The following is a 24,052-nucleotide window of genomic DNA, read 5'->3' on the forward strand; positions in this document are numbered from 1 at the left end:
GGTGAACTGAGCTCGCGTCGTGACTAACTTTTTCCGAAGTTACCACGTAGTTTATATGTTTCATTTCTTCGTTTTCTCTATAGTACACAACGTAAGGGTGAATTGTAGCCTGACTGGTATCCCAATGATGAGATTGGATGGCATTTTGAACAGTAAAAGTATAATTTTCAGAAAAACCAAGGCAAACGATAAATTCTCCATCCTCAAAAGATTTTTTAATTATCCATTTTAATATCCAATTAAATGGATTGCAGCATTTCTTAACGAGGCTCATGATTAATTATCAACGAAATTATGAATGGCTCGAGATATTCCTTTGTTGTTCACATACTTGTAGATGGGACATAAAATATTAAGATGCTTTCATATTTATTTCTTTTAGCCGCAAAGGATTTAGTTCGAATATCATTTTATTTAAAACAAGTATTGTAATGTTAATTGAATGTTTTATAAAGAATAGAAAAAATATGGGGTAAAAAAATTATGGATTTTAAATACTTAAAGAATAGGATATTCCAGTTAAAAATTTGGCCTTGAAATATTAATAGCGGGTATTCAATACATTCTGGTGGATTAGGGAATTCCCGTCTTAAGTATTTCTTTGAAACTATTAAGCGGGAAGGTATTATGCATATTGTTCAACCACATTCATGCTAATGCACTGCAAGCAAAATGTGAGACCATCATCCCAACATACAAATGAAATATGCAACACACTCTAAGTATTGCGTTGCCGAACCGCTATACCTGCAGCGCTATACCGGCAGCGATGACCGCCCGCCATAAAAATTTTTTTTTGCTTAATCTAATCGCGATCAGTCAAATTTTTTTGCGGATTTCGTTACTTTAATGTTTATTGCAAAATACTAAAAAAAAAAATTTTAAGTTTTTGAGGGAGAAGTCATTAAAATTTTCATTTCTTAACTCAAAAGTTAATTAACAATTTGAAAAAAAAAAAATTATTTAAATTCATACATATTTTTTTTAGCTAAAAGTAGTAAAAATTTTCAATTAAAAAAAAATTGTTGTTAAAATTAAAATTAAAAAAAACTGAGCGGGGGATTACTTGCTCATGATGACTACTTTATGAAAAAATACTCACATTCAAATTCGATGATCAAGTGGATAATGGGGGGTCCACTTGACGTGTTTTTACTCATATGTATGTATTAAATCGACCAAAGTGGCTAAATTTTTTATTATAAGCTTATGTGGAAAACGTTAATCACAGAATCGGAATTCACTATATGAAGGTGTGAGGTTTAGACCGAGCTATATATTAATTTTATTCTAATTCCAGTCGGCAAACCACATAATTTTTAAGAAAACGTATCCACTTAATTTCATTAAAATATCACATTTTGATCAACCGGAGCGGTTTAAAGTCATGTTGAAAGACATGAAAGATGTGGAAATCATATATATATTGGGGATAGAGAAAGATGGTAATTTTGACATTGGTCAGCTATACTCGAGAGCATATTTTGATAAAGTAATACTCATTGACCGACATATTCGGCATAAAACTGGTTAGAATAACAAAACGCATTATAAGTAGTATATGAAAGCAGAGGGTAGTATTAATCCGATTTTATCAATATTTGGCAATACCACATACTACTAACATGCCACAGGCTAATAAAATGCTCCTAGTGTTTCATTAAGGTACCTCACATACCACCACCAATTATATTATATTAGGTATATAAGGGCTATAGGAAGTCAACAATAGGCACTGTGGTCCACATATTCAGTAACTAGGGCCTTGAACAGTTTTGGTTCGATTTAGACAATTTTTGGTCACAAGATGGCACACTTTAAACGCATTAATGGAAAGTGAAAGATTCAGATGGAATTTAAAATGGTGTTATATGGGAAATAGGAGTGGTTGTAATCCGATTTTGCCCAGTTTCGCACTTTAATATAGAAGAAGAATGTTATATACCAAATTTGGTTGAAATCGGTTAAGCAGATCCCAAGATATGGGTTTTCACCTAAAAGTGGGCGGTGCCACGCTCATTGTCTAACCTTGAAGTCGGTTCCTATAATATCATCTCATACCATCCCGAAAATAAAATTCAATGTTTCTGGAGTGTTTAGTGCTTGATTTATCGCCCGGCTTTTAACTCGTCTTTTCATCCTGATTATTTATATAATTTATATATAACCTTATATTTAACTCGATTAGTTTTAGGTGATAAAAATAACCGTTAGCTGTAAAAACTATTATACTCTGTAGCAATATGTTGCGAGAGTATTAAAATGTTTCCTTTGTTAAAAAATAGTATTTATTGGCGTTTTTAACTTTTAGTGCTGCTCTTCAATCTGATATCAGCAATCCAGCCTGGCGAAACATGCTTTCCGATTCTGTAGAAGTAGGTGGAACACAAAGGTATCGACTGGCATATATGCTTAGATGCTCGAATAATTTTCGTTGCTCTGTAATGGAGATACAAATAGTTTTTGAAAAGATCTTGAAAAGTAATTACCTTCCAATCCATTTGGCCGCTCGTAATAGGGACAACCTGGAGTTATTGCAATCACACTGTTTGATTTATTCTTCTCCTCAAATATTTCATTGAGGAAACTCAAAATAGGTTGAATAAGTGGGTGACAATGCGTGTTGGACGACGTTAAAGGTTGTTCTGTACACTGAGGTACTGGTTGACTTTTATTCATACCAGCAATTTTATCTTCTACCGCTTCTCTTGCAACATCAGCGATTGATGAGGAACGAGACCATTCTTTGGAATAGTGCGTTCAAAATAGTGGCCATTTTTGTGACGGTGCGGTTTTCGGATTGAAAAAGACGTATTTTTAAAGGATTACATACAGTTAAAATTTTAAAACATTGATGTTTTAAAATTTTATTTTCTTAAAGTACATACACAATATATAAGAATACACACAGAAAATATCATATGGTTCCAGTGAATATTTTCGAAGTTACACGTAAATTTGAAAAGGCCTTTCAGAGTTTTTTATCCCATATGAAGTGCGTTCCAAACTTTAAACGTGTTTTTCTCAGAATGGTGTTTTCAAAGTCGGTGAACAACAAAACTCGAAAACGGCTAAACCAATTAGTCTCAAATTTAAATACGATTTTTATCAAAAAAAATCTAAAATCTTCAATCTTCAATATATTTTTGTATATTATATAGACCAAAAGTAAGTCGAATTATATATGAAGGAAATTATAATATTGCTGCTTTGAAGTTTGCATTTGTTTGTTAAAACCAATACCTCATCCGCAGTGAGAGGTGATAGAGCCTTTGACGTAGTACTTTCAAAATTGAGTCATTAGTTGCTACAACACGTTTCACACTAAGATAGGCACTTTGGTTTGGATGGTTCTAACCACACCTACTGAAAGTGTATTAAATAGTTATATATAAAATTTTTTATATTATTTTAAAAATATGTATACTCTAATTACGCCAAACCAAGAATGAAAAGATGATTTTAACCCCACCTATTGGAATTGTATAAGATAGTAAAATTAAATCAATTTTATATTATTTTCACAATTTATCTACTTACGCATTTGAGACCACGTGGTACGTACGGGCAACCAAGCCAAAAATGAAAGAAATGATGATTTTAAGGTTGCCATGTTATCCAAAATTGAACTTCGTATACTTCTTTTAGAGCTTCATTTTTTAAGAAATCAAATGGTTCATTGGTGGCAGTTTTTGGACGCTTTTTTTAGCTCATTTAAGAAATTAATTTCATATGAGTCGTCAGTCTTCTCGTCGCCACTAACTTCACATACGTCAACGCTATCGGCTTTGAGAATTTTTGGCTGGCGGTTGTATGGAATGAAGCCTATCATACCCCACTTCGGACTCTTCATAGAACTCTTAGCGTATTACCTCTTTCCCAGTATGCCCGTTTCGCTTCTTGATGCGTTTATAAGTTGCAAGTAATTTCAAAAATTTCCTTGGCATTAGCTCTTTGGATAGTGGACCGTCAGAATTGACCAAGCTCATATTATCCACCACCTTGCACCATAAAACGAATTATTTACACTTTCTCGCGGAAAAATTCTGTTCCATGCAGTTGTTCCTGTATGTGACTTTGGTCTAACTGACGTGGTGTACATCCACACTAGTATATGGTTTGTGGAACCCTCCCAAAAGCAGCTGCCATTAGTGATTTCTACATGCCCTTTGTTCCCCCGTGGCACCTACCGTAATGTGTGTGGTCCTACAGAAAAGAGAGGTTCCGGGCCGTCAGTTGTTCCTCCACTCCACGCAAACTCTTTGAAGTATCTAGATTGCAGGTCTTGGCATTCTCAAGTCTTCCCAACATACATATCGAGCGTACGAGGATCAACATCACTTCTTCGACTGCGCCTTTTTGATTATTAATTATCTAATATTCAAAGAAGGATAAGAATATAAAATAAATAGTCGTTGTAACTTCCAAAAATTCTGAACTTTAAACCCGCTGTTTCTATAAGGAAACAGTAAGAACCCGGCAAATTCCTCTGCCTTCAATTTATATTCCACATTAACGACATTGTCTTTCGTTTTTCGGATAATTTCGTAAAAACTGTAGTTCATCTTCCACATTGAGTTGCATTACAACAATCAGTGTATCACTGCTGTCTGCAATGGAATTATTTTCGTCAAAATACTTTCGACGCAATACAGAATATTTAGAATAGTCGACAAGTGAACCGGTTTTTTTTTTAATGTTTAAAGGATCGAGTTTTTCTGTTTTTCAATTTATATAATTCTTATCTCCAATACATTTAAATTCAAATGAGTCAGTTCGCGGAACGAGAACATCTTCAGATGGAATAGCGGAATGTACGACAAATAAAATACCTCCTCCGATCCAGTTAAATCGATCACATGTAAATATTTGAAATTCGCTGTTTAAAATCTCATTATAAAAAATGTGAGGTTTTAACCATGTTTCTGTAAATCCAATTATATGAAAATTAGAATTGGAACTGTTTGAGTACAAGTCGGTTAATTTTGTATTAAGACCTCTAACATTTCGATAATAAATTCTTAGCGAATTTCTATCAATCAGTTTTTTTATATCCGTTAATGCTGAATTCTTTGTTTAGGCTTTAATTTGGGTACAAAAGCCCCGGGTGACCAGATCGGCGCTATTGCCTCCAGCACGGGTGCCGGAGGGGCAGACGCCGAAGTCGCGGGAGCCACCATTAGTCTGCTCGTTCACGATCCCCCATAACCTCCCTTAAGGGCATTTACATGCCCGGGAAGATGAGCGTTCTCCGCAATTATAGTCATCAGGAGTGCTTCGTACTTCGAGGCAAGCTCCATGAGACCCTTCATGTCAGAAACCTCTATGTTTGCCCCCCGCCCGAAAACCACCGCGCTGACTTCAGCTGTTACAGCTTTCATCGCTGCAACATGGCTGATAGCGCCACCCCCAACAACGCCCTTATTAGTAAAAATAAACTCCCCTTTGTTACCTTTCCTTTCCCCTTCTTGCTTTTGGCTTTCTCCTGTCTCCTTCTCTGCACTTTTAGCTGCTCCGGATGCAGATTTTGACGCTCCCGTCTCGCTGGCGCTCTCGCAAGACCTCTCCAACGGTGGAGAGGCCAAGCGAGCCTTTCTGCGCGGTGGGGGCTTCAGCAGTTGCGCCACTTCCTCCTCGCCTTCTGATGATGCTGCAGTGTTCATCAAGGGCTCTCACTCCTCGCTCTCGGCGAGTGACTTCGCCCCTCTCCTCCGTGGTGGAGACATACTTCTCCTACCGACCAGTACCGATACGATACAACACGAAAAACTCGCGACCTAACGAAATATCCGCCGTACCACTGGGTTAATCAATCACGCGCACTTCCGAGAAGTCCACAGAAAGTTTGTAATCACTTATGGCACACTCGACCGCGTACCTGCGCTAGAACAATGTTGTCAATGGCCTTCGAGCCTATTACGACCGCAAAAAAAAAACGGTGCCTTCACTGTACGTAAACAACACGGTCACTGTCCTTTGTTATGCACTCGCACCAGGCACACTGCCTATTATTCATAAGCAATTACTCGCGGTAAAGCTTTGTTTGTCTCTGGCCTTCGATCTAACTCGCGCCAGGTAATAACACTGCCTATAATTTCTGTTCATAGAAAATTCACTTAAATGTCTCAACGATGCGCACGCACGTCTTTTCGCGTCGGAATACAAACAACGAGTGATCTAGGTGGACAATCGACCAGCCCAAAACGTGAAATTATCTGCATCTGATGTGTGCTCTCAATAAATCCACTAATTGATGCGATTAATTAATTTTTGAAAATGAATAATAAATACTCCTTATTTTCTAACCTAAAATATTAATTCTCGCTCGCAAAGATCTGCTTTTGCTTTTGGTTTCAATTTCTGGAAAACTGGAATTACGGCTACGGAATCGTTGAAATTGTTGCAGTAAAGGGTCTACCAACAAGAACGACGTGATGTTAAAATTAAATAAAACGCTGAAATGTGATCAAAATGGGTTCTGTTTGTTTATTTTATTATTATATTATAAAATGTCTGCTAAATAACCACCACGGTTCCATTTGCATATCTCCACCCGTTTACGCCAATTTTATGTTATAAAGCTCGCTATTGATGCTAACGGCATTTGCTGTCTCATTTCTAAGGAAATAGCATACAATTGCGTTCTCTGAACCACACGAGAATTAGACTCACCCCAATGGCGACCATTTTGTTTGTTGACCAAGCCATTAGCCAGGAATTGGCCTCATCTCAGAAGAAGATTTTTCGAATAACGTGAATTTGTGAATTTTTTGGAGAACGTTAATTTGCGTAATAATTTGGACAATTTCCAAGCCTTTTACCAAAGTGAAACGTGACACGATGAAATGGCAAACCTTACAGAACACACTGACAAAATTTGACACAAATTTGTTAAAAAATATGACCGCCACGAGCTGTGAAAATCCCTATTGGGAATACTCTACTCTTACTATAGGGTCGTTTGCGGGCGCACTGTACGGCGCATTTGAGAATGCGAATTGTTAACTAGAGTAAACGTTGGGCGAAACCGATCCAATTACCGACTCTGGTGGGTGATTATGTCGACCGAATATTGGACGCAGCGCGCTATGAGTCGCGCGGCCCAATATTTATTTTGGTAATAAATTTGCGCGATTTGCAAAGCTTGTTGCGGAGTAAGTGTTTTAATTTTCAAATGTCAATAATAAGTAATAACATAAGTAACAGCTGATCCAAAGAAAAACTCCGAAAAACCTATTGACTCATTGAAAACCATATGTTAAAAAAGAAAAACACCCGTTGTTATGCTCCTAGCTTTGCCAAGTATTTTGTTGCAATCTGGGCTTCTAGTGTTTTGACTTTATTTTGGATGTGTTTGAGTATACTTACAAACATAAAAACATAGACATTTATTAATCATATGAAAGCATGCATTGTTGGTGCGTATAATTGCGTAGAAATATCCCTTTGCTTTTTAATTGTGCGGTTAAAACTTTTGATCGATTTTCGACAGTGCGCTTCAAATATATGTACAAGTGAAGCTAGTAAAATAATAATAATAATCAAAAATCGTCTACCAAATGCACCAAATCATCTCCACTGTAAGCCCACGAAGTGACACCAAAACCTCGAATAAAATGTAATGGTTATACCTTTTTTGTAGCTTAGTCTTCACATATCTCATATTTCAATACAGTCTTCGCCTGCTATTTCGCTAAAATCCCTGTTCATGTAAAATTTCATTTTATTTCCATATCGTATGCTTGCGATTTCTTTCGCCTAAGTAGGGCAGAGGACAAATTGGACCATTGCCATAAAATGCAACAGTGAGCCGAATAAAGCGACTGCATTAGGTTAAATAGATAGCTCAGCAGATTTAGGCAATCAAATTGAGAGAGAGAGAGAGAGAGCGATACAGATAGATAAAGAAGTAGGGAGTGAGTGAGGGAGACAGGGGCGAAATAATGAAGCGACCAGCTATGGTGCAGTCCCTACTGAAAATCTCTTCAATAAATGTCGAATGTAACGCACAATCGGTTGGCAAGGCGAGGTGGCTAACTGGTTGACTGGCTGGCAGTTTGGCAGTGAAATAGGTAGCTATTGACTCAGTCATACAATCATTTCCAGTCAGACGTTGCTGATGAAATTGACTGCATTCCATTTACTTGCTGCCTTTACGTTTGTACCGACAAATGTTTATGTGTGTGTGTGTGTGAGTGAGTGAAAATTATGCTGCATGAAAAACGCAGAAATATTTTGAACATAAAATTGCAAAGATGAAATGACCGAAAATACTGTTCAAAAGCCGTAAAAAAGCGATGTCAAAGGGGAGCAGCTTATTGAAGCAGAGGCACACTCATACTTACATATATCTATACACATATACGTATGCAAGCGTTGCACACGCAACTCCCTAATGATTGCCAATACGCCGAATACAACGCAAAAAAAATGCATTCAACGCCGCGCTGTGGCATCACAAGTATAAAAGCAGTTCGCCGTATGTTGCACCACGAAATTTTTTTTTTTTTTCAAAAATTCGTCATATGCTCCGTTGCACAATTGCATTCATATTTTTGTTGCATTCATGATTTTGTTGTATTTATTTTCTTATGAATTTCTTATTTCAGCGTAAATAAGCGTAGCACGACGAAAATCGATAAAGCATCTCGGCTCAAGCAACGGTATGCGCCTTGCATGATAAGCGTTGCAAGCGACCGTGGAATTGCGACGAGAGCTTGCAGCGGTTCTTGTGTACACAAAATGCATTTCCCAATTGAAATTGTCTTCGAACAATTTGGTTTGCATGCAAAGAGAAATCGAGCAAAAATTATTGAATATAAATAAGACTGATAAATGCCACTGCGCTCAGTAGCGATGCGGTCGAACGTCAGCATGGAGCATGGTTGGTAGTTATAGGAAATTGGAATATGCATAAGCGGTTCCTTTAAAGCGCTCATGAAAAACTGGTACAATTTTTTTTACTTCAGAAACATTTTTTTATTTTTAGGAACATCTTAAAATTTTATGATCAATAAAAATTTAACTGGAACTGAACTCTGAATCTTTAACAGTTAAAATACATTTATAGCATATATATAACTACTGAACTCTTGCGGTCTCATTCATTCTAATATTTATTAGGGCAGTAGAGAGCATTCTCTTCTTTTACAAAAAAAAACCGCTTTTAGTAGAATGAACAGAGTTAATCGAAATTTAATCAAACGGAACTAAAAAGGTGACCTTCAAGCCGATCTAAAAAAGTTTCATCAAGTCAGATTATCTTGCTCTATCATCTTTTAATAATTTTAAATCTTTGTTTGAGTTTGGAAACTTTTTTAAAAATAAGCTAGAGGCTAAAGAGTTCCTACAGGGTTCCCGAGATCTTCGAACTCTAGCAATAAATGGAGTTGCCAATTAGCATGACACATTTGTGGACTTTGAATATTGAAATTCTTAATAAGTACCTTTCGAAACAGTAAGAGGATGTCCTCAGCCACTCTCATCTCGTTGACTCACTGGCTCAGCGATAAAAGTGAAGTTAAAGCAGAGGCTAGGAATGAAACTAAAGTTTGCTTTTCATAAATTTATATACATACATATATAATTTTCATAAACAGTCGAAACAAGGATGGAGTGATGAAATGGAATTACAAATAAGCAAACGTTTACAGATTGTCCAAAATTGCAAGATGGGACTACATTATGAAGTTTTTGTTATTAAGGTCTATGCAATTTCAATCGGCTGGGTCAATCATCAAATGAAGAAATCTAACGTATACCTCTCTCAAAATATTATTACATGCTTGATTTGAAGGTCGAGCTGTTTTCGATGTTTATGCGATAGAGAAATTGTTATAAAAAGCTTCGAAATAACGGTGAGAGAAATATAACGGTGAGAAAGACATAAGCTCTATGCTTATTCGCATTATTACAGAAGTTTTTTGTATACCTTGTGGTTCAGCGCAACCATCCACTTTTCAAATGGTACTACAGAGAGTTTTCTACTACTTTTCACATAGCGTGTTGAAGACCTTATCAAACGAGTTAGATTAAATTACGATTTATGAGAGATGGGATGAGTATGAGAGTTACTTACATAATCACACTTACAGATTTTGATCTTGACTTTTAACAGTCTGTATAGAACTTTCGTTCCTAATTTCTGTTGTTTGTGGTTTGCTCATGACATTCAGCTGAATGCAGTTCCTGCATTCTTAGTTTTCAGAATAATATCAATTCGTATTGTACGCTGTTTGTTCAAATCTAATAGTTACGCATATTATCTTCTCATATATCTTTTCCCAGTCATCGTTCTCTAAAACTCCGTAAATTTCCTCATTGTTTGCTAAGAAAACTAGAAAGACAGTTAATGATTAAAATAGCGTGGTTGAGAAAAAACATATTGACGTTAGTACCAATAAAAATCAGGAACAAACGTTAACTTCGGTTTAAAAATAACAACTTTTTCCATAAAAGAACTTTACATTGATCATTCAGTTTATATGGCAGCTATATGTTATAGAAGTCACAGTCTGGTGGCAGCACACGCCTGCAGTTTGTGGCTGACAGAGCGAATTTATTACAGAAAATGTCCAGAGCAAGGAACCAGGAAAACAATGAATCATCTCGTGTACATTTGTCCCGCACTAACGAGGCAACGCTTCAAACATGCGGACAGCCGTGGTATGAATCACTTTAAGAAGTGTCGATAGCGAGGAATTGAAATCCATGTTAAGCGCTGGTATCCTGAACGATAACTACTCTCGCATGAACTACGTAACAGCACTCCATCTGGTATTGCTAGGGACCAAAACTGGTATATGCGTGGCTCAGGAGCCTACCAGACTAACCTTACCTAACTTAAATGTTAAATAAAAATAGGAGGAGCTGATGGGAACCGTTGACAAAATTGTATAATGGGCATGGCACCACCCACCTCTTTAGGTGAAATCCTATATCTGAGTAACTACTCCTCTAATTTCAACAGTAATCAAGCTTATTCAACCTCACAATCTTATGTTATGTTTTGAAAATGGGCGGAATCGGACTATAACCACTTACTTCCAACGTATACAATTTTTATATTTTATGTGGTTCTTTAATATTATAGCGTATAAATCATGACGTTATCGAAATAAAACTTTGTACAAATAGTGCCTTTGAGGTACTCTATTTCAAATCTAAAAATTTGCGAAATCGGATCTTAAGTTTTCAAGCCCCCAGATACCGAGTATATGGGCTCCAGTGCCTATGGCTGACTTTTCATCGAAATTATCGGTCTCTGACACTTGCTTTTGGGTGTTGCAAACTTCGAGGCGTATACCCTGTTCAGTGTATAAAAATAAAATTTGAAAGGAGATATTAAATCATTTTAAACTACTCAATTTAATGGTGTAATCTATAGGTCTCTATACAATTTAAGATTTTTAGAAACACCTCTTGAAACAAAGCATCTTTTCGTTTTAAAATAAATGTTTCATATAATAAGATTACCTATTTCTATAATATTTCTAAAATACTTTAAATTAAACTTTATTCAGATTAAAAATAAGACACAAAAATATAATCTCACTGTGCTCTTAAATCCACAGGACTTTGTCGCACTTTGGGGAATTAAAGCGCAACAACTCAAGCGCAGTCAAATGCAGGTGAGAAAGCACTTTTTCACATTTTTTTTATATTTATTTAAACACTTTTCCTTGCAAAGCAAACGGGAATATGCAAATTTGTATATGCCCATTCGTTTTGCGACGCCATTACTGTTGTTGTTATTGCTTATGTTGCAGCTGTTTTGCTTTGTTATTTTTAGTCTCCAGCGAGCCGTGAGAATCTGTGCCAATCCACAAATCTACACGCACAAATTATACACAAGTATAACCGAGTTTTGTTGTCAAAGAATGACTGCTCTACACCTTTGTATATAATTGCATGTGTAAGTGTGAATGTGTGTATGTGTTTCCTGTTTGGTGGTGCAGTAACGCATGCAAACTCAAAATGGTGAATGAGAGTGCACGTGTGGCGTAATGGAAAAATGCAACTCTGTGCGACTGCATGTATAAGCGTGTGTTCATTCGCCTAAAATATGAAGAATGCAGTCGTTGCTGTCGCAAAGGCACCTGGGAAATTTTTCAAATGTCAATTCAAAGTAAGAGCAGTCGCCAGTAGCAGGACATTTCATTTGCAAAAATGTGTTGATGTCTTTATATGGATATTTATGTGTAGTAGGGTGTTCGTTATTTGCTAAGTTAAATTTTTTTTTGCAAACGTCCAGTGAAATTTTAGTCCTTTCTGCAGAAAAAGGGATCCAACACAAGCCAGTTCATTATTTCATTCCTAAATCATGTTTCTTTTCCCATGTATTTAACATGAAATTGTTTCGATTTTTTCCAATTTTTATCTCCAAAACGAATAAACCTACAACTTTTAAAAAATGGTATTTTAATAAGAAACCTAAAGAAAACAATAACTTCGACTGCACCGAAGATGCAGAATGCACAATGTGCATTTCTTATAACATAAATTCTTATAAAAATATTTCTATATTGTGTTTGATCGGTTAGTTTGTATGGCAGCTATATATAAGCTAAGATGGTTCGATCTGCACATTATCTTCGAAATTTGTTACTTTGGAAAATAATCCATGCCAATTTTCGTGACGATACCTCGTTAAATGAAAAATATTTCCATACAATGACATATATTTGATCTTTCAGTTTGTATGACGGCTATTTGTTATAGTGGTCCGACATCGGCGTTTTCAACGAATAAGCAAATTTGTGGTGCTGAAAGAACGTGTGAAAATTTCAGATGGATATATCAAAAACTGTTGAACTATTTCGCGTTTGTACAGATAGATAGAGATAGATTGATTGGACAGACAGACGGATATGGAGAGTTTGACTCAGCTCATCATGAGTGTTACAAACTACGTGACAAACTTAATATAGCCTGTTCAAGGTATAAAAATCTACATGGAAATAACGGACACCCTAATATATATACATATATGAATACTTATATATGTACTTATGTACATAGAAGTTGTAACAAAAATTAGACTGTCATATGTTTGCTGAAAAGGTTACTTTTAATAAAAAATAAAATGATTCAAAGTAATTTTCCTTAAGGGAATTGAGATTTCATACATTAGCGTGGACATCTACTGCACTGCTCTGCTGTGCTCATAAAAACAGCAGTAAAACAAGAAATTGTCAAAAATTCACAAAAAATTTAAAAAGTGCATTGGTTTACTAAAATAAAACATTAACTCAAGAAATATTTAGACACATAAGCTTTTTAGCGGCTACCGGTAGCACAACTTTGCAGCATAGTATTTATTAAACCTCTGCACCTACCATCTGGACTGATTGTTGCTCTATATTTCACAAATAATTTTTATTGGTTGATTGGTTGGCCCGTTGTGCCTCCTAATTAATCTTTATATTTATATGTCAAAATGTCTGAATTTATTCTACCCTAAGTGCTAAGTATCAAATTGGAACTCCTTTTCTCGGTGGCATTACCTATCTAGTCCGAGTTCTGTAACACGATCGAACAAATATCGTATCCGCAGTGGTGCCAAGCATGGCTCCAATCACCTAGAACTGTTAGCCGCCTGGCCATAAGCAACGCATTAACCGTGGATATCCATTGCTCGGATATTGAAAATAACCTCATGTGTCTTTGTTTAGGTATTTAGGTATTTCATAGCGCCTGGGGAGAGGTAGCTAATGACTCTTTTACAGGAGTTCCAAATTCGAACAGCCTGCATTCAATGGGTTTTCTCTAGCTTAGGCTTTTTGCTAAGATAATCTCGAGATATTTCACAGAGGGCGAGAGAGCAAAAGTCTTACTCCTTTAAGTTAGGGGATTAAATTGAGAGATTTTTCTCTTATTTTGTTTTTTATTTCTTGAGAAAACACAGATAATAAAAGTATATTAAATAATATTATAACAGTTTTAAGAAATAGAATATATTGCTGGAAATATGTCAGTCAAACAAGAGAGTATCACTTTACCTTGATATGTTCTTAAAATTTTTGCTATTTTGATCTCTGTGACCATTTATGTGATTATTGGAAAACAGGGATCTGTCTTTTTACTGTCATATAGCTTAAAGTGGTAAGTCTGTGTAGGATTATTTTATGATTGAAATCTTTCCTTACCTTCTCAGAGAGAGTAATTCAATGATTTTTCGATACGTTTATTCGTTTCTTATCCTTATTGGCTTTATGTTTTTAGTTTTTATGTAAATTTTATGGAACTTGACAACAGTTTCATAAAACTTCCTTTACTTGTGGCCGAAAGATAACACTTGGACAGTTTTTGTTTAGTACTTTGTTTTAATAAAATTACAGAAGATGCAATGTATCTTCATTTAACTGGTAAAGTGTTCCAAGCTAACTATTGCAAACGTGGCACAGTGAAAAATGATGTACTGTTATACAATGGATAAGGAACAGGAATCCGACTTACACTTCTTAGACAAATATCCGATTTATTTAAAAGGAGATGCTCTTTAGACTTCATACGATGCAGCCGGAGCCAAAATGACCTCGTGACTATGGAAGTACCGGTGGTATAAGTACATTCAAACCTTGTTTGGTTTACGGTAGGTAGGAAATATTTAAAGGGCGCCTTTTGCTTTGCTTTGGTATTGTAGTGACACCAAACATTCTCTAAATAATTTTGTCTACAAACTGGTTGACAGTCTTTGACCTCTGGCAGCGCTCAATTCCCATTCGTAGAAATGGTACACATAGTTTTCATATGAAACTTATATCAGGTTTAAAGTTTGATGATTCTTTTCATATATATTTTCATAAATCCTTTATAATAATTGGTGTTTCAAATGGTTTTTATTTATTTTTAAAATTTCAAATTTATTAACTGCACTGGTCTACAGTGGTTTTGATGGCCTAGATATAAGATCGATTTAAGTTCATGTTAATATCAATGATTTTGTAAGATTTGCCCCCGTTCATTTTGAATCGGTATTTTCATCATCTGAGAACAAGAAACAAAATAACACATATATTTATATTGTCAGTTTTGTTTAAAGATGCATCGAAGTAAACAGGGATGCAAATTTCGAAAACATGTGCTATATATCAATAAAACGCTTTTTATGCGTTTTTCCTTTATAACTTTCAGTTTAAAATCTTTTAAGGACCAGTATTAATCTGCAATCATGTGATGAACCCGTCAATCTTGATACCTTTCTTCAATCACTTTTAGATCCTGGTGTATTAAATCTCCTTTTGTCTCGCTATAATTTCTTTAATTATTTGAAATTTTATGCATAGTCTTTTTACTCATACTGGCTCGTAGAGTCTGAAAAATTGTTAGCATATTTTGCACAATTCCTTCATAATTTGGTACTTTATAGTTACCTAACAAATTTCTGATTATTAACACAAAACTTTTCTGTAATTCACTTTCCAGAGCAGACATAACTTTGATAACAACTGTATCTTTCATTAATGTAACTAAAACAACATCCTTTTAAGTCCAATGAATAAATATCTTTGGTGTAGATATTTCACTCTCCCATTCACATCTATTCGTAGACTGGTCCGATATCTGGGTATTTATCGAAATTATTGTTTCTGAGTAGTCCATGCGTATTACTTGTAAAATGCAAGCGAAATTTCCATTGGGTAAAACAGGATATTTTGTAGACTATAATTCCATATATCTCCATTGAATTTCAGTAAAACCTTAAAACTTTCCGAATTATTTTTCGCATGTTTTCGATAAGGAGCCGGAGAGGTTTACATGAGCGAAAAAAGTGTGCAGCATTTTAATCTTTAATTCAAAACTAAATCTTTAGAAATTACTAGCCGATATTTATCAAAATATTGTACAATTATCTTTAAAAAACGAGCACATTCAATATTTTGATGAATAAGGTTGTAATCTAAACACTAAAAAGCATCCAAATCTGCTAATATATCCAGTGCAACAAAAAAATGTTGTATATGTAAAGCTATATTATATTTCATTTCCAATTTGCGATTCCCTCTGCCCCGTCCAATTTGTATAACTCAGTAACATACAATACATTTTTTGGATCGAAAGTTGCTGGACACATAGTTCGCTCTTGATATAAAAAAAATCGACTGGCTGTAATATTGGATTTAACATGATCAATTCCATATTGATTGACCATGTAATTACTATTTATTTGGATTTATATGATATAATTGTTAGGAACATAATAGTCTTTAAAATCTCTTACTGTTGGGAAATAATTTCTTGTCAAGAGTTCGGCCTTCGTAAGGTAAAGAAATGTCCCTCGAACATTAAAGCTTTCACCGTAGAACTAAAGTGAATTGTAATAAAATGTGACTTAAGCATATCACTTAAATTTTTGAACACAGAGTCTTTTCACATTTCGATAGTTTTGACATTCAAAAATATCTTCTTAAAAGGATTCAAAAAGTTATAAGAAATACTTTTTTTGAAGCCGTCAAGACGATATCTCAAGTTCTATGAGTCAATTTACCTAAAAATTGAATAAATATTCTTGAAATAAGTCTCTATCGTATGCGCAAAAAAAACTGTGAGTCATTTTTTTAAAAATTCGTGAAAGTTAAAAAATTTATTAAAAAAGTGACGTTTAATTTTAAGTGGCCGCAATTTATGGAAACATTTCTTGTACATTTTTAGCAATTAAAAATTCACCTTTGATTTATTTTTGAAATGACCATAAAGTTAGAAGCCGTGACGAAATGAACACTTTTTTTGAGAATATGGTATTCTCCGAAAATTTTAAGTTGATTGTTTCGGAGAAATATGCTTATTTGTAACAAATTTTTAATTTAGTGTAATCGGTCCAAATTTTAAACGCGAAGGAATAAGACTTTTTGAGCCACTCTAAAGTGTAAATATTTCACAAAAAGCGACTTTTATCCCGGGGAACCGCTATTTTGTCAAAAATCAAAATTTTCACAAGTCCTTCGATCATTATCTGTATTCTTCTATAGTTACAACATTTTTTGGGGTTTTTGGATTAAACATAATTTTAAGCATAAAAATCTTCCGCACCGCTTGACACTTTTTTAGAAAGTTCTTCTGGTATCTGTAAATGTTTATTATTTTTAGTTAGTTATTAAATAAAACGCCTCGTCAACAAAAATTATTTTTTACCAAAAATCGCGTTTTGCAGACGTGAAAGTGGATGTAACCCGTTCATATTCTAACTAAAGTGAAACACCACGTCATACAATACTCTTAAGTTCGAAGATTTGAAACTTTTATGGATTTCGATTTTTTTGTAGCGTTTACAATTTTCTTAGCTTTGTTTACTAAAATCGCCAAACGACCACAATTCCGAAAGCATTCGCTCCCACAAGAACACCATGGTGTCGTTTGTCTTAATTTCTTAATTCCACAAGCGAGTAAAAAATCGAAAAAAAAACTGCGCGCTGCAAATGTGGCCTGCACAACATCATTTCACAAATTGAATGCCATTGTTGTTGCAACAACAAAAGTCATTGGTGGTGGCGCATTTATATGCGCAGCCATACGGTCACATTGCCGCATTTGCAAATTTTAAATGTTTAAATTGCTGGTGAAAATTGGCACGTGGCGGTCGGTGGACGCTGGAGACAGATGCTCGCACACAGCAACGGAAGCAGATTTTTTGTTTGCTGCAATGCCGTTATATCTGCTGTTGCAGTGTATGCGTTTTTGTTGCAAATGTGGCATGGTATTTGCTTTGTATACAACAACAACACCAACAACAACTGCGCATACATAATTTGTAGCGCTTGGTTTTTCTGAGGTTACAACACATATGCAGACAAACACACACACACACATTTTCTATATGTTGCTTATTGCTCCGCTTTATTTGTTGTTGCTGCTGTTTAATTAATTCACTTTGCGCAATTAGTTTTGATGTGTTGCACATTTAAATTAATTGCACCGCCTGGGTAATTGCCTGCCATTCAACACTAAAAGCACACACACAGAAACGAACTCTAATTCACACCCCTGCTTCCTGCTCGTCCTTATACACTCGTAATACTCAACTAGCGCATAGGTTTTTTGTTCCTTCCAATTCATTAAGCGTTTGCCACATTTATTCATCTCCTCCCCCATCGAACATCTTCACACACACACACACAGAGATGACTTCACAGAATTTCGAGTGCTGAATGCTCTTATAATTTTTTGTTGTAAAGTTGTTGGCATTACAATACATATGCATGCGTAAGAATGTTTGTTATATATATATATATATGTGTGTGTGTGTGTGTGCATGTATGCATGAGTGTTGCAGCTGATTTTGCATGTATGACAGTGGCGTAAATTATTTTGGGGGCAAATGCGCAGCGGCGCCAACGGGAATTCAACACTTCAAATGAGGCGAAAACGAAACAAGGCAATGGTTACTAAAATAAAAAACAACAACAACACTTGTAACAACAACAACAATTGTAACAGCAACAATGTCATGGTATCACCAGTAATAACAGGCACACTCCTCCCCTCCAGCACCAACACCACCCATTACCACCGCCTGTCCGCAAAAGAAACATCAGCGCGATTCTTGCGTAAATTGTTCTGGTGTTTCACGAATTCCATCGAGAGAATTTCCTTACCCCATCACCTCACCCTGCCAACGCGGCGTGCCGTTGACAGCATGCAACAATAACAAAAACAAGCGCCAAAAACCAAAAGCAACACTTTGGTTTCGGTTTTGAATTGCTCCGCCTTCGTAAGCAAAAGTCGATTGGAGAATTAAAATCCTTTTGGGAAATCTCTGCATTGATTCAATTTAAAGCGCGCGCGTATTTCCATATTTTCTCACTACTTAGCAAATGGGTTGGCGTTCGCTGGCGCATTTGTGAAAAGCCGTGCATATTTTCGGTGTACCCCAGACGTTTGCCAACGGAATGCAGCACCAAAGTAGCGCTTAATTTAATATTGTAATTTCCTGCGAATAAATTTGAATGTGGAAATTATTGGAGTTAGTTAAATGATATTCCAATATTGTGGGGCTTATTGAATGCCGTGGTGGTCATGGCGGCGATTAAGAAATAAATTTGTGGAATAATTTTATGGCCCTTTAATCGACATTAACAGCGTCCATTTGCATTTAATAGGCACTGATTTCGCCAGTAGCATTCTTCAAAATTAATTGCGGAATGATTTATCATGTGCAACAATATTAGGAATTGTACAAATAGCGAACGTTAAGGAAAAATTTATATTTGATATTTTTATAAAATATTTATTAAGTTAAATCAGATAAGTGAATGATGCCATACCACATAATAAATCCAAACTTTTAGTTACATAGAAAAAAATCGTAAATTCCTTGCACAAAAAGTTTCAAAGCCGGGGAAAATTCGCTTGAATAGCTTTTGTTCGACATGGACAATTTTTGGTCATAAGATGGCACATCTCAAAGGTACTGTTAGTGCAAAGATTTAGCCGGATACACTGGTTGATTCTTGATTTGTAAACTGGAAAGTAGAAGAATTAAATGAAATTGAAATTGGGTTATATGGGAAGTGGGCGTGGTTTTCGTCTTAGAGGGCGGCGCCACGCCACTTAAACTTTTTTTTTTAATCCTAGATGCTGCTCGCTAATGCAATTCGTGGTAGTAAATTACAGCCTTTTATCTTATTGTGAGGCTTAGTTATGTCAATTTTTATGTTTTCGATTATAGATATTTTGTAGGCGTGGCAATGCGGCTATCCGCAATACCAACCCACCTTGGGTGTCAAGGAACATGTGTACCAAGTTTCATTAAGATATATCAATTTTCACTCAAGTCATCGCTTGTAGAAACAGACGGACGGACAGAAAGTAACTCGGAATTCAACTCCTCTCGACAATCGGATCATTTATTAATATAAACGAATAACCGTTAGGTGAACAAAACTATTATATTCTGCAGCAATATGTTGCAAGAGTATAATAAAAGAACAGATGTCGTTCAGAAAAATAACAATCTCATATGTCTTGAAGTATTCATTAGCAATGCAATGGTACCTACTATATTGCTATAAACTTTATATAGCTTAGAAATTTCAGGCATGAGCTTCAAACATATATTCTTCAATGTAAGATCCCGGTCGTTTTCTTATATCCAAAGTTCTTTAAAGAGTGGAGTTCGTAATTATAATCTAGTATATTTGGGCCACGGTTTATCAGAAATGAGGGCACTTAAAGTATTAAGATCGTGATTCATGGATCAATGAAGATTGTTTTATCCATCAGTAGGAAAGTCAATAATTGAAAAAATTTTGGTAATACAGACCGATTATATTTTGGTGAGAAGGAGAAGACTTTAATTAAAAGTATAAGTATTTAGAATTTGGCATTAACCCCTTGCAGCTTTTGATAAGGACCCTGTTAGAATTTTGAGAGACTTTCCTCTGTTGCGTCTTCAAAACCAAAAAATAAGATGTGGGAAATGAATCTCGCTGCTAATGCTGATCTGAACGTCCATTCTATGCCCCAAATCTTTCTAGCAGCCTGTTGCTACTGTAGTAAGTTTTGTGTTATGCCTTAAATTTCGAAAATTTGGACATTATGAGTATACCAGCAGATTCCGTGAAATGGCTATTGTTCAGACAGCACTGAACAAAAAAAAAAGTAAATCGCGAATAAATTCACACAATCTGTTTGTCAAAAGTGTTAAAACAACACAACTGTAATTGCCTTGTATTTTGAATTCAGCAGTTTTTTGCTTTTATGCAAAAAAATCCCACTCTTCACGAACAAAAAAACAAGGTGTCATCAGAAGTGTTAAAGAAATTCCAAACTGTTGGGCTTTCTATTCATTTGTGCTCACTGCAGTCCAGGTGAGTGCGCGAAATAAAAGGTCGGACGTTACTCCATCCGTTTTGGCATGCAAAAAGGCGGAAATCACAAAATCAAAAGCAAATGTCAAAGCCGAGCGTCGCTTAGTTTTGCGCAAAACGCGGCGAAAAAACGTGTCCATTCTGTTCTGCAGCGAAAGTGACATTTTTCAGCGTGATTTTTTTCTTCGTTGTCAAGGGAACCGAAGTTGCGGGCATTAATGGTGGGCGGCGGCAGCAGTGTTGTCTTTGGCGGCGCGAACACTGTGGGGCCTACACGCTCGACTGTTAGAGCAAACTAACAATTTGCCGCGGCGCAGGAATCAGCTGCAGGCGAACATGTGTCTGTAATCTTGGATTTTGCTTGGCTTTTGTTTTGCGCGTTGCAAGCGACCTTTTGATGTCCAACTAGGCAAACACATTCAAAAATAGCCGTTATGTTCCATTTCCTCTTCGCACCATTCGTTGAATAGTCAACGTGTTTTCGCCACTGTGCTTTAGCGGCAACGTTTAGGAACTCTGTCGTGACAAGCGATTTTTTAAGGCATTGTGTTTTGTGTGAGGAGCTCTACTTGTAGTTCAGTAGGGGAGCAAACGGGAGGTAATGCTCTTTGACACTTAAGGCATTAGCGCTTGATAGAGAAATTGTTTTTGAATTTTTGTTTTAGTGGCCAAATGAAAAGTAAAAACGCTTAAATTTTACGTCAAGCAGTTGTTAGGTAGTATTATTATACTAACTGTTGCTAGTTACTGCGTGAATATACTGTAATGGATTTAGCTATATCTTTAAAAAATAATTTAAAGTGGTCTTTAGTTGAGAACTACTAACGGTCCAGAAGTAGCTTCTTATCCTATGGGTAATATAAATGTTCTCACAACAGATAAAAGGAGATTCTCCCGCCATACTAAATAGTCAAATAGAAATAAAGAATATGGTTATAACTTTTCTCATTTCGAGAACCACGTGTTGGTAATTTTCAATGTTTCAATGCTGATCTTGTGGAATACAGTTCGAAAGGTATTTCTGGTTTTATTTATTTAAAGTACTCAAATACGAGCATTTTCACGAGGGATCTATATAAAGAATGTAGAGAAAATTTAAAAATCAAACCTTTCAGGCGGAACTGGGAAATAGTGAATCAAAAGCAATATAACTTTATTTTGTCTAACCTTATATTCGATATGGGAAGGTTAAGGAATCGATATCATTTGTTTGTGAAACAAGCTTACCTGATATACGGAGGGTGAGTTTTAGCACCAACAAATGTAGTAATATGTATCTATGCCCACGCCGTGAGCTCCCGAGCGAAGTCAATTTCCCTGCTTTCGTACGGATACAATACTTCGTTCAGCTGTCGTTGATCCAATCACATACCGACGCTACAGCATATTTAAAAATGAGTGGGGCATCGATTTTTCATACACATATGACAAAAATAGACAGAACAAATGGTTTTATCGGCAAAATAAATAAATTTTACTCAAAATAGTGTCCTTCTGTTTTAATACAGCTTTTTGCATGGTCCAAAAGCATGTCGAACGAGTGTTTTAGCGCGTTGTCCGGTATGGCCGCCAGTATGCCTGTGCAAGCCTTTTGAATGGCCTCCACGTCTGCATAACGCTTTCCTTTCATCGGCAAATGCATTTTTCCGAAAAGAAGAAGTCGCACGGTGCCACATCAGGTGAATACGGGGAGTGGTTGATTGTTAAAATCTGATTTTTGGTCAAATAATCGGCCAAATGCGTCGGTTGATGAGACGGCGCTTTATCGTGCAACAAACGCCAACTTCCTTCTAACGCTTCAAAACTCAAAGGAAGAATACCGCATTAACGTTTTGGCCGGGTGAAACAAATTCTTTGTGGACAATACCCTTGGAATCATAAAAACAAATCAGCATTGTCTTCATTTTTGACTTCTCCAGGCGCGATTTTTGGGGTTTCACTCTGGCGTTTATTTTCGGGATCATATTGAAACCACCACGTTTCGTCACCATTCACATTCTTGTAAACGAAGTTCGGGCCTTTTTATGCCTCTGTAATGATGTTCTTCGAATGTTAAATTCTGAGCAATTTTTGGTCGTCAGTCGATTTGTGCGGAGCAAACCGTGCACACACCTGTTGTAAGCCCAAATGTTCGGTCAAAATGCGACAAATCGATCTTTTGGAGATGTTCAATTCTATTTCCATGAATTTCAATGATGATTTCGGCTGATTTTTTATGAATTCACGCACAGTTTCTATGGAACTTTCGGTGATCACGAAAACTTTGAAACGTTGAAACCATTCGTGCACTCTGCTACGGCATAGGCAATCATCGCCATAAACTTGTTTCATCAATTGAAATGTTTCGGTAAAAATTTTACCAATTTTAAAACAAAATTTAATGTTGGCTCTTTGTTCGAAGCTCATTTTCGCACCGATGACAAAAACACACTGACAGTTAAAACGCAACAACTTCACTTCCAATAGATGAAATGTCATGAAATTTTTACTGAAAGTCGATAAAGGATAGCAGATAGTCGACATATATATAGCGCCACTAGAGTTTACTTAGTTACTATTTTACTGTTTACTTTGGAACGCTTCTTGTATAGTATATAGCTGTAAAAATGGTGGCTGAATTTTTAGTAAGTAATTATGTAATTTTTGTATTTTTTTTGTTCTTAATATATTCATGCTTTTTAATCTCACTGGCTTAAGGCGTATTTGAACGTGCTTCTCTTTGAACAATCACTTTCGATTTTTATTCAAAAAAAAAAAAAAGCTATTAATAATAAAAAACTTAAAATAAAAAAACCTAACCATCAAAATGTATGTTAACTGTTTGCAAGTATTTGAATGTTATTTAAATTTTACTCAACCTCTGCCGACAACTTCAAGCAAATAAATAAAATAATAACAAGAAAAACCCACCCGTGCCCGTAGTTAACTAACTGCCGAGCATTCAATAAAGTCCAGTTGGGAAAAAATAGTGGCAGCAAACTTCCGCATACGCACCGAACAATAATTTTAAGTTAAATTGCTTGTTGCAAACAAAAATAAGGGAGAAAATAAAGGCAAACAATGTGCATGTAAATGAATGAAAGGGCCCTGACGTTGGCGACTACAAAACGCTCAGGCATTTAATTCAATTTTATTTGTCTTGAGGGGTCGCACAACAACAACCAAAGTTGACGGTATGTGGGTCGTGGTGAACCGGTGTAGGAGCAAGTGGGTTGTGTATTTGCTTTTGGGGCATTTACCTGCAA

The 24,052-nt window shown here is 35.8% G+C and overlaps 1 long non-coding RNA gene across 1 annotated transcript; it reads right to left on the minus strand.

The window, feature by feature from the left end:
• Positions 1–1,017: 1,017 nt before the first annotated feature.
• LOC118681480 (uncharacterized) lies at positions 1,018–4,914 on the minus strand. Its single transcript, XR_004977228.2, has 2 exons — positions 3,541–4,914; positions 1,018–3,472 (listed from the first exon to the last, which is right to left on the minus strand). It is a non-coding gene; the product is annotated as an uncharacterized lncRNA (long non-coding RNA).
• Positions 4,915–24,052: the final 19,138 nt, after the last annotated feature.

Source organism: Bactrocera oleae, chromosome 5 (assembly GCF_042242935.1).
Source record: "Bactrocera oleae isolate idBacOlea1 chromosome 5, idBacOlea1, whole genome shotgun sequence".
In the NCBI taxonomy this organism is placed as follows: Eukaryota; Metazoa; Arthropoda; class Insecta; order Diptera; family Tephritidae; genus Bactrocera; species Bactrocera oleae.